The sequence below is a fragment of the Apium graveolens genome, chromosome 1, assembly GCF_009905375.1.
Source record: "Apium graveolens cultivar Ventura chromosome 1, ASM990537v1, whole genome shotgun sequence".
Lineage (NCBI taxonomy): Eukaryota > Viridiplantae > Streptophyta > Magnoliopsida > Apiales > Apiaceae > Apium > Apium graveolens.
The window spans coordinates 103,804,228-103,814,605 of record NC_133647.1 but is presented as its reverse complement, the minus strand read 5'-3'; the positions used below and the strand labels follow the sequence as shown (position 1 = coordinate 103,814,605).

General features: G+C 35.3%; 1 pseudogene; it reads left to right on the top strand.

The window, feature by feature from the left end:
* The first annotated feature begins 285 nt into the window (after positions 1–285).
* On the top strand, positions 286–9,896 carry LOC141695251 (uncharacterized; annotated as a pseudogene).
* Positions 9,897–10,378: the final 482 nt, after the last annotated feature.

Sequence of the window (10,378 nt, the reverse complement as noted above, 5' to 3'; positions counted from 1 at the left end):
TTGATCGTGTTCTTTTGAAATATCCTCTTCTTCTCTTATCCCTTTTCTTCTTCTTCTTTCTTTATTTGTGGAGAGATCCACATCAATTTGGTATCAAGAGCCAAGGTTTTTTTTCTCCAATTTCCTAATAGTTGGGAGATCTAGGTTCTGAATTTTTTTTTACTATTCACGGGTACTGTTCACGGGGTTACTGTTCACAGGTTACTGTTCACGGGGTTACTGTTCACGGGTTACTGTTCACGTGCACTGTTCATCAGAATTTTTTTTCCCCTTCATATTTTTCATATGGCTACCGATGAGTTACTCATGAAATTAATTAAAAAATTGGAGGATATAGATGTACGAACGGAAAAGCTTGCTGATTCAACAGAGTCTAGATTGGAAGCGGTTGGTAAACTTTTACTTAAGGTGCAAAACGACAAGACACATGATGAACTTGTTGATTCGGGTGATTCTGTTTCACCTAAAGAGAAAAGCTTTAAAATAAATGACCGTGGGATTAAACTTGATGATTTTACAGGATTAGGCAGCCCAGACGATTTTCTTGAATTGGTTCGACAAGTTGAGAAGATTTCTGATTATAAGCGGTTTGATGATAAGACACGATTTCAAATTGCTACGATCAGACTTATAAAGAATGCAGGATTATGGTTTGAGAACCTGAAGGCAAGAAGAGCTAGATCTGGAAAAGAAAAGATCATGACTTGGACAACTTTAAAGAAAAAACTTCGTGCAAGGTATCTTCCGGATGATTACGAACAGGTACAATACTTGAAGCTCACCTCCCTTTCTCAAGATACAATGAGTGTTTCAGAGTATGTTGCTGAATTTGATAGATTATGCTTAATTTGTGACTTGGAGAAAAAAGAAACAATGAAAATTGTAAGGTTTATTCGTGGATTAAAATGACCTATTGCTAAAAAGGTAGAATTACATTCATATAGCTCGTTTAATGATGTTTGCAAGCTAGCTATGAAAATAGAATCTCATCAAGAAGAGGAGAAACTGAAATATACTTTTAAAGGGTTTGGGTCTGGTACTTCCAAAGGGACTGGACAGTTTAAATCTAATTTTTCCGATGACTCTACACAAGCTTCGCTGAAAAGTCAATCGACTGGCTTTACTGCACAACCAGAGACTTCTTCATCGGCCGAGAAGAAGGCTGAAAGGCAGAAAGTGTATGTGTCTAAAGAAGAGTTCGATAGTCGACGAAAGTGTTTTAAGTGTCAAGGTAAAGGACATATTACAAGTGAGTATCCTTCTAGAAGAACTCTTACTATGAAGCAATACATGGAGTGGGATGCAGAGGAACAGTTCTTACAATTTCTCCCAGAAGTGACTCAAGAGAAATTAGTCAATAATGACGGAGATGAACTTGCTTATGCAGAGAATGATGCTAATTTGCTTGTTGTTCGTAGGATTTTACACACAGAGACTACACCAAATACTGATCAACGAGAAAACTTATTTCACACAAGGTGTAAAGTTGGGGATCGGACTTGCAATATGATTATTGATAGTGGATCATGCACGAACGTTGCATCCATTGACATGGTCAATAAGCTAAATCTTCCAACTCGTGTTCATGAGAAACAATATAAGTTGAATTGGCTTGATGACTCGAAAGGTTTAGACGTGAAAAAGCAAGCCTTGGTGAGTTTTTCGATTGGTAGTTATAAGGATGAGTTATGGTGCGATGTAATTCCTATGAGTGTATGTCATCTTTTACTTGGAAGACCATGGCAGTTTGATAGAAAGGTAATGCATGAAGGTGATACTAATGTTTATTCGGTACAAGTTGGGAGTAAACGTATTAAACTTCAACCTTTGTCTCCTAATGAGTATTATGAACATATGCGTGATTCAAAGAAGAAAACTAGCTTATTTTTGTCAGGAAAAGAATTTGAAAAGGAGGCGGCTACAAATGGGGGTATAGTATATGCTTTGTTTATAAAGAAAATAACTCCTAATCAACACTACTAGAAAAAGTAGAATAGATATCGCCTATTAGACATCGGTTGTTGATGGCACCGATGTAAAATGTAGTTTTTACATCAGTTTATGACAACCGATGTCTTTGAGTAACATTGACATCAGTTTTTTAATTTTAACTGATGTTGTAAGTTTATTTTAAAAAATTGAATCCACACGTTCCTTCCCCGTAACCAAATATTTCAACTTCCTCTTAAATCTCCCCCTTCCGCCTTAGAATTGTTTCAAACTCCCCCCACTTTTCAACTTTACACCCCTTTTTAACTTTACACATTAAAATTAAAACATAAACACAGATCTGATATCACTCTCTCTCTCTCTCTCTCGCGTAACCAAATATTTCAACTTCCTCTTAAATCTCCCCCTTCCGCCTTAGAATTTTTTCAAACTCCCCCCACTTTTCAACTTTACACCCCTTTTTAACTTTACACATTAAAATTAAAACATAAACACTGATCTGATATCACTTAAACACAAATCTGATCTCTCTCTCTCTCTCTCTCAACCAAATATTTCAACTTCCTCTTAAATCTCCCCCTTCCGCCTTAGAATTTTTTCAAACTCCCCCCACTTTTCAACTTTACACCCCTTTTTAACTTTACACATTAAAATTAAAACATAAACACTGATCTGATATCACTTAAACACAAATCTGATATATCTATCTCTTTCTCTCGCTCTCTCTGAAACTCACCCCTTTACGGAAAAACCTAAATTTCACCTAACTCTATATCTATCTCGACTTCCATATACCATCAAGCTAAAGCTACTACACCCTAACTTGAATTTGGAATCTCGAAACTCAATTTGTTCGAGTAGATTAGTTAGAAACTCAATTCGATTTGTTCGAAGCTACAAAGCTTGAATTGGTTAGTGGGTAATCTTGCATTTATATGTAAAACCAATTTAGTTTCACATAGTGGAATTTTTAATCCAAAATTGTAGTTTTTTTAATTTGTTCTTTCTTACTTTTGATACTTGAAGGAGGTTGTGAGAACCCTAACCTTTTGTTTAACTAATATCTAAATTTCTAATTTTTGATTTTTTTTGTCCTTTAATTTTTACAAAATTTCGTATATGTTTTGTTAGTGTTTGAAAGCCCTAATTGGTATTGTGCATCTAGATTTCTAGGGTATGAGATACAAATCCCTTGCTTTCTTTTATGTTTAACTTGTATTATTGCTTATGTACCGTTGTGGTTGAATTCAGGAAGAGGAAAAGAGTTGCGGAAAATGAAGGTTGAAATAATGGTGAAGTTGATTCTATAATTATGGTGAGTCTTTAATATTTACAGTGATCACTTACTGTCTTACTGAAGATATAAGGAACGCTGAGCAACTACACAATGTGTATTCTCTCATTGTACCTGGTGCAGAAAGCACCATTATGGCCAAGCTTGCTGAGTTGAATAATCTCGTTTCGACATTAATTTACATAATGCTGACCTTTCATTGCTGGGAGTTTGTTGTTTTGGTAATCTATCTATGTGTGTTTGTGTACTATGTATTGATGAATATAGTTGAATGCATTTCTTGTAATTTGTGTTTAGATCCATGTATGTTGTCATTGCTATTGATTGATTTTACAAATTATGTTAATGGATGTTGTTGTTCTAGTAGGTAAAGTTTGAGAATTTTACATATATTAAAGACTTGCTTTCTAGAATTCTGATATCTGTGTTCTAATTTGACTTTAATACCTTTTTGTTAAGGTTTTTAATCTAAAACAACCATCCATGTTTATCCTTCATGCTATTGTGGTACCCATTTTGAGATGAGCTGCTTCTAATTTGGCTGTTTCGAGATTATAACTGTTTGGTTTAGCCTTTTCTTGACTTTTATTTCAAGAACGGTTGCTTTGTGGGTTCTAGATTATTTTTCTATTATAAATTTCAGAAAATTGAATTAGAATGCTTAGTATTTGAGATAGCCTGCAGACCATATCTTGTTTCGAAAAAGTATTTTTTATTTTTTGTATTTGCAATTCACATTAATGGTTATGCCTGAAGCCTCGAGCGTTTGATATTGTTCTCTTTCACATATGAACACACATCATGCAACTTCCTGTACTTTATGCACCATTTAGTTCCCTGTGTTGATGTAATTTATTTTACTTGAGATTAGCATTGATGTTTATTGCTGAAGCCATATGTTTCTATTTTATATATGAACCTATGTCATTGAGGTTCTTTAAAGTTTATGCATTATATAGTAACATGTGGTAATGAATATACTGACTTCTTACATGTTGCTTACTGATTTCACACTTGTAGGAAAGGTGCTGGAGAGGGGTTTCTGAAGTTACCTGGCATTAAACTTCCTGATGCAAAATTTTCTATATTTTAGGGTAATCTCAGCTTACAACAGTGTGAAGAAGTGTGTTTAAAGAGCTGCAACTGCACTGCCTATGCCAGCGCAGATGTCAATGTTGGTGGTCGTGGTTGCTATGCATGGTTCGGGGAGCTTAATGATGTCAAACAATATCATTATGTAGATGGACAAGACTTCTACTTAAGATTAGATGCAGCAGAACTCGGTTTGTACATCTAATTAGCTCAATCTTTAGCTCGTTGTCATTATCATTAAAATTAGTATTTTGCAATTTCTTGTAACAGCAGCTAATCTGATGCTGAAGAGGAAGAAAAGTAACAAAAAGAGAATGCGTATAATCATCATTGCAGTGGTTGTTCCTGTAGCATTTCTATTCTCTTGTTTTTCGCTTTACTGGTGGAAAAATAAAGGATATAATGAGGAAAGGTAAACCAAATCTTTAACTTGTTTCTTTGTAATAGCAGAAGAGGCCTTAAGGATTTTTATAAAGATTATGTAGTATGAGTTATCAAATATATCTAATATTTACAGAAAGAAATAAAATCGCTGAGGGCAGAAGAAAACTTATTGAGAAAAGATATTTTCAGATTTAGTAATCTAAACTTGTCTAGCAGCCAAACTTTGAAGAATGACATCAACATAGAGTTGACATTTTTCAGTCTGGAAACTATCTTGATATCAATTGCTAATTTTTCTTCTCCAAACAAGCTTGGACAAGGTGGTTTTGGCCCAGTTTACAAGGTAATGATTTGGCTTAATGATCACTTTAACCTGCAGTTTTGGTCTTAATTAATTGATACCGATACTTGAATCATAAAACATATATAATATAAGGCACCACCGTTTAAAAACTGTATAAATGGAACTGTCAAACGAAGGAATGTAGCAACTTTGAATGAGTTTTAGTGAATTTAGGGATAATTTAAATCCGTGGAACTGACTTTAGGAAGCCAAGAATTAATAAAACCAGGGGAATGCAATGTAAAATTCCCAGTCGTGTTCAGTATGCCCATTTATGGTCTAATGTACATGTTTTACGTCTACTGACATAACGAATCCCTCCTTATGTGCAGGTTTTCTTATAATATCCAAACATGATAGGATCATAATATAGGCACATTTTAAACTTGATATATGGCAAGAGAAGCTTGTTATTATTACTTATTCTCAAGTACAACACGCTTACAAAACCAGCTTCCAGATTATATGTCACTCAATAGTACTGCATTTACCTGTCTAAACTCTACCAATTCAGAAGGACAAAATGTGAGTGTAGGTATTATGCCTCAATCTAGTTATGTTACTGCGCAAAACCTTCTTCATCACAGTGGACAGAATTTTGAGCTTGTATGGGCGTCTTCAATGATTAGTTCTTCTGGAGTTGGTCCAATCCGACAAAGTGAACCCGCAAATGTTTATCCTGTGAATCCTGTTAGTTACAGTAATAATCAGATTGCAAATAGTCCAATGTTTGTGCAGATTTCTGTTGTTTCTCAGGATTTTAACATGAATGCAGGATTTGGGGAACATGGTAGCGAGGGTAGTTGGATCAACAAATGCTAAAGAGCACAGTAGTCGATCCCATTGGTGAGTTTACTAATATGAATATCATTACTATTAAAATCATTCTCGAAGTTCAGTTTACTTTACTTTGTCATATATCGTGTTATGGTGAAGGGGGAGAATATTAATCGGTCTCTTTCTGCACTTGGAGATGTTATATCTTCTCTTGCAACCAAGAGTCCTCATATTCCTTTCAGGTAGAAAACAAGAAATGCAAGTCTTTACTTATGGCTTAGATTCTATTTTTAGTTTTGTAACTTATTCTTTGTGTGTAGGAATTCCAAGCTTACTCACTTACTTCAAGACTCATTAGGTACTTTGTCCATTTTTGGTTCTGAGTTGAGGAATAAGGAACTTTTTATTGTATTCATATTAATAAACTGTTATATATGTAGGCGAAGATTCGAAAACATTAGTGCTGGTACAAATCAATCCTAATGAAAATGACTTGAGTGAAACTCTTCGTGCTCTCAACTTTGCAAGTAGAGTAATTGGGATAGAGTTGGGGCCTGGAAAGAAGCAATTCGATAGCACTGATCTTATCAGATCTTCACAACTCCTGGAAAATTTTGCTTACTTTCTAGTTTGGTTTTTGTTGGTAGTATTGCCAGTACCAAGTCAAATTCTTTATATAGACAGTAGTAGAATATATGGATGGATATGTGTAGTATTTGATGTTTGGACTAGATGAATCTGTTGTACCAGATGTTTGAATATTGGTAGTTAGATTTATAGATTACTGGTATTGTGCAATAATTAGTTTTGGTAGTTCATTGGTATGGCAAATTTTTGGTATCTATATTTTTAAAATGTGCATTAATAAAATAGGTACATACATCATTACAATGGAAAATGATGTCTGTCAAAGCTTAATACATCAGATTTAGACATCGGTATTACCGATTAAAATCGATGTTAAATACTACAATAGATATCGGTTTGAAATAAATAACAGATATCAAAAGTTATGTTTACATTGGTTTATCTTGAAAACCGTTGTTACTGGTATTAGTAACATCAGTTTAATGGGTAAATAAAAATATTTTGCTTATCTCACATATGTGTAAATTGATAAAAATATCATATTATGATAATATATGAAAATTAGATATGCATTAAAAATTTAACATCTTTGAAAATTGATGTTATACGTCTTCTTTAACATTAGTTTAAAACCGATATTAAATGAGAGGTCTTTAACATCACCCACGAAGACATCAGATTTTTTTGTTCATAGACATCGGTTTTTAGCCGATGTCTAATCTGTTTTTTCTAGTGGTGCAAGGCGATTCAGATCCACTTCTTCATGATTTGCTCGCTGAATTTGGTGATGTTTTTCCAGATGAGTTACCTACTGGTTTACCTCCAGTACGAGGAATCGAGCATGCAATTGATCTTATTCCTGGTGCTCCTTTACCTAATAAACCTGCTTATAGATGTGATCCAGAGGCCTCTAAAGAGCTTTAGAGACAAATTGAAGATTTGATTGAAAAAGGTCTTGTACGCGAGAGTATGAGTCCTTGTGCGGTTCCCGCTTTGCTAGTTCCAAAAAAGGATGGAACATGGAGAATGTGTGTTAATTCTAGAGCGGTGAACAACATTACCATCAGATATCGTTTCCCTATGCCTCGATTAGAAGACATGCTTGATGAGTTGTATAGTGCGACGATTTTCTCTAAGATTGATCTTCGAAGTGGATATCATCAAATGCGGATTCATGAAGGTGATGAATGGAAAACAGCTTTTAAAACTAAACAAGGATTATATGAGTGGATGGTGATGCCTTTTGGTCTTTGCAATGCCCCTAGCTCCTTTATGCGGCTCATGAATGAGGTACTTCGTCCTTTCCTAAACAAATTTATCGTTGTCTATCTTGATGATATTCTGGTTTATAGTAGAGATAAATTTGAGCATATGCATCACCTTAGACTTTTGTTTGAAAAGTTGCGAGACCAGAAACTTTTTGGTAAACTCGAGAAGTGTTCTTTTATGGTATCGCGTATCTCGTTTCTTGGTTATATTATTTCTGATTGTGGAATACAAGTTGATCCTGAAAAGGTTATAGCTATTTCTTCCTGGGTTGTTCCTCAAACCGTGCATGAGGTGCGGAGTTTTCATGGATTGGCTTCTTTTTATAGAAGATTTATCAAAAACTTTTCTTCTATTACGGCTCCTATTACCGAGCTACTAAAAAAGGGTGAGTTTGAATGGTCTAATCAAGCTCAAAAGGCATTCGATGAGATTAAGGAAAAGCTTTGTAATGCTCCAGTTTTAGCCTTACCAGATTTTAATACACTATTCGAGGTTGAGTGTGATGCAAGTGGAGTTGGTATAGGTGCTGTTTTGATTCAAGCAAAAAGACCTATTTCATTTTTTAGTGAAAAGCTGACTGGCGCAAAACATAACTATTCTAATTATGATCGTGAGTTTTATGCTATTGTCCGAGCATTGGATCATTGGTCGCATTATTTGCGTCCCAAACCTTTTGTGCTATATTCTGATCATGAAGCGCTAAAGTTCATTAATGGACAGCAAAAGTTGAACTATCGTCATGCTAAATGGGTGGAATTTCTTCAATCTTTCATATTTTCCTCAAAATACAAAGAAGGAAAGTCTAATGTCATGGCAGATGCTCTTTTAAGGAGGGCATATTTGTTAGCTATGGTTGATGCTCAAATTCTTGGTTTTGAGCTTCTTAAAGGCTTGTATGCATCTGATGTTGATTTTGCACAAGAATTCAGTTCTCCAACTCGGAATTACACCATTCAAGATGGGTTTCTTTTTAAGGGGAATAAGCTTTATATTCCTCATTGTGGTGTGCGTGAGTTACTTGTTCGTGAAGTACATAGTGGTGCTATTGCCGACCATTTTGGGGTGCATAAAACTTTGGATTTGTTAAATGAGAGTTTTTTCTGGCCTCGAATGATTCGAGATGTTCAATCAGTGGTTTCTAGATGTGCTACTTGTCAAAAGGCCAAAAGTACATTTTCTAAGGGTTTGTATACTCCACTTCCTGTTGCTGAAGTTCCATGGGATAGTGTAAGTATGAATTTTATCATTGGTTTGCCAAGAACGCAAAAAGGGAAGGATTCTATAATGGTTGTCGTTGATCGTTTTTCAAAGATGGCTCACTTTATTCCAATGACTAAGAAGGATGATGCACAACATGTTGCTTATCTCTATTTTAAGGAGATTGTTTGTTTGCATGGTATTCCACGAAGCATTGTTTCTGATCGAGATTCAAAGTTTTTGAGTCACTTTTGGAAGTGTTTATGGAGATGGCTTGGAACTAAGTTGCTATTTAGCACATCTCATCATCCTCAGACGGATGGCCAAACTGAGGTGACTAACAGGACTTTAGGTACCTTACTTCGTGGATTAGTAGGCAAGACTCAAAAGGATTGGGATATCAAGTTATGTCATGCCGAGTTTGCTTATAATCGATCTCATTCTTCTACTACCTCCCGTTCTCCTTTTGAAGTGGTTTATGGTATTAACCCATTTCTTCCAATTGATTTGCTTCCTTTACACAAAGATGATATTCACACTGATGCCAAGAATCGTTTGGATGTCTTTAAGAAGACCTGTGAGCAAGTAAAAGAGAGGATTGAGAAGATGAATGCACTTTACAAGGCTCGAGCCGACAAGAGGCGTAAGCAACCTATATTCAAACCTGGAGATCTTGTTTGGGTTCATTTACGAAAAGAAAGGTTTCCAAGCAAAAGAAAGAACAAGCTTATGCCAAGGGCAGATGGTCCATTTGAGGTACTTGAAGCTTATGGAGATAGCGCTTACAAGATAGATCTACCAAGTAACTTTGGCGGTGTTAGTGCAACTTTTAATGTGGGTGACCTTTCTCCTTACTTGGATGATGTGAATTTGAGGGCAAATTTTTTTGATGAGGGGGAGAATGATGTGAATATGAAAGGAAATTTGGTTGAGGATCAGCCTATTAATCTGTTGCTCACTACAATGGGGTTTGACAATGACAAGAGACAATGGATGATATAAAACTTGTGTTTTGAGATTAACTATGAGTAGTTTTTCTTTTCTCTAAACTTTAATTACTGGATTGTTTTGAAGGTTAGATTCAAATTACTTAGTTTCTGGATTGATCTAAGCAATTTGAGATTCAAAGTTCACGTTTCTGGATTGATTGTGTTCTTTTGAAATATCCTCTTCTTCTCTTATCCCTTTTCTTCTTCTTCTTTCTTTATTTGTGGAGAGATCCACATCACCCACATCTATATAAGGGGCCTCACCCCACAAATCAGAACTACATTTTTTGACTTGATCCTTGGCAATCAGCAAGGTACGTAGGCATCTTGTTAAGGCAGATTGAGTCACGAAACACAAGAGCAGTCAAATCGAGCCTCGAAGCTCACGTTCCTTAGTAATAAATACAGCAATTATATATATCAGTTTTTAATCCATAATATTTGGCGCCGTTTGTGGGAAAGCACAACAATAACCATGGCAAGAACACGGAGAAC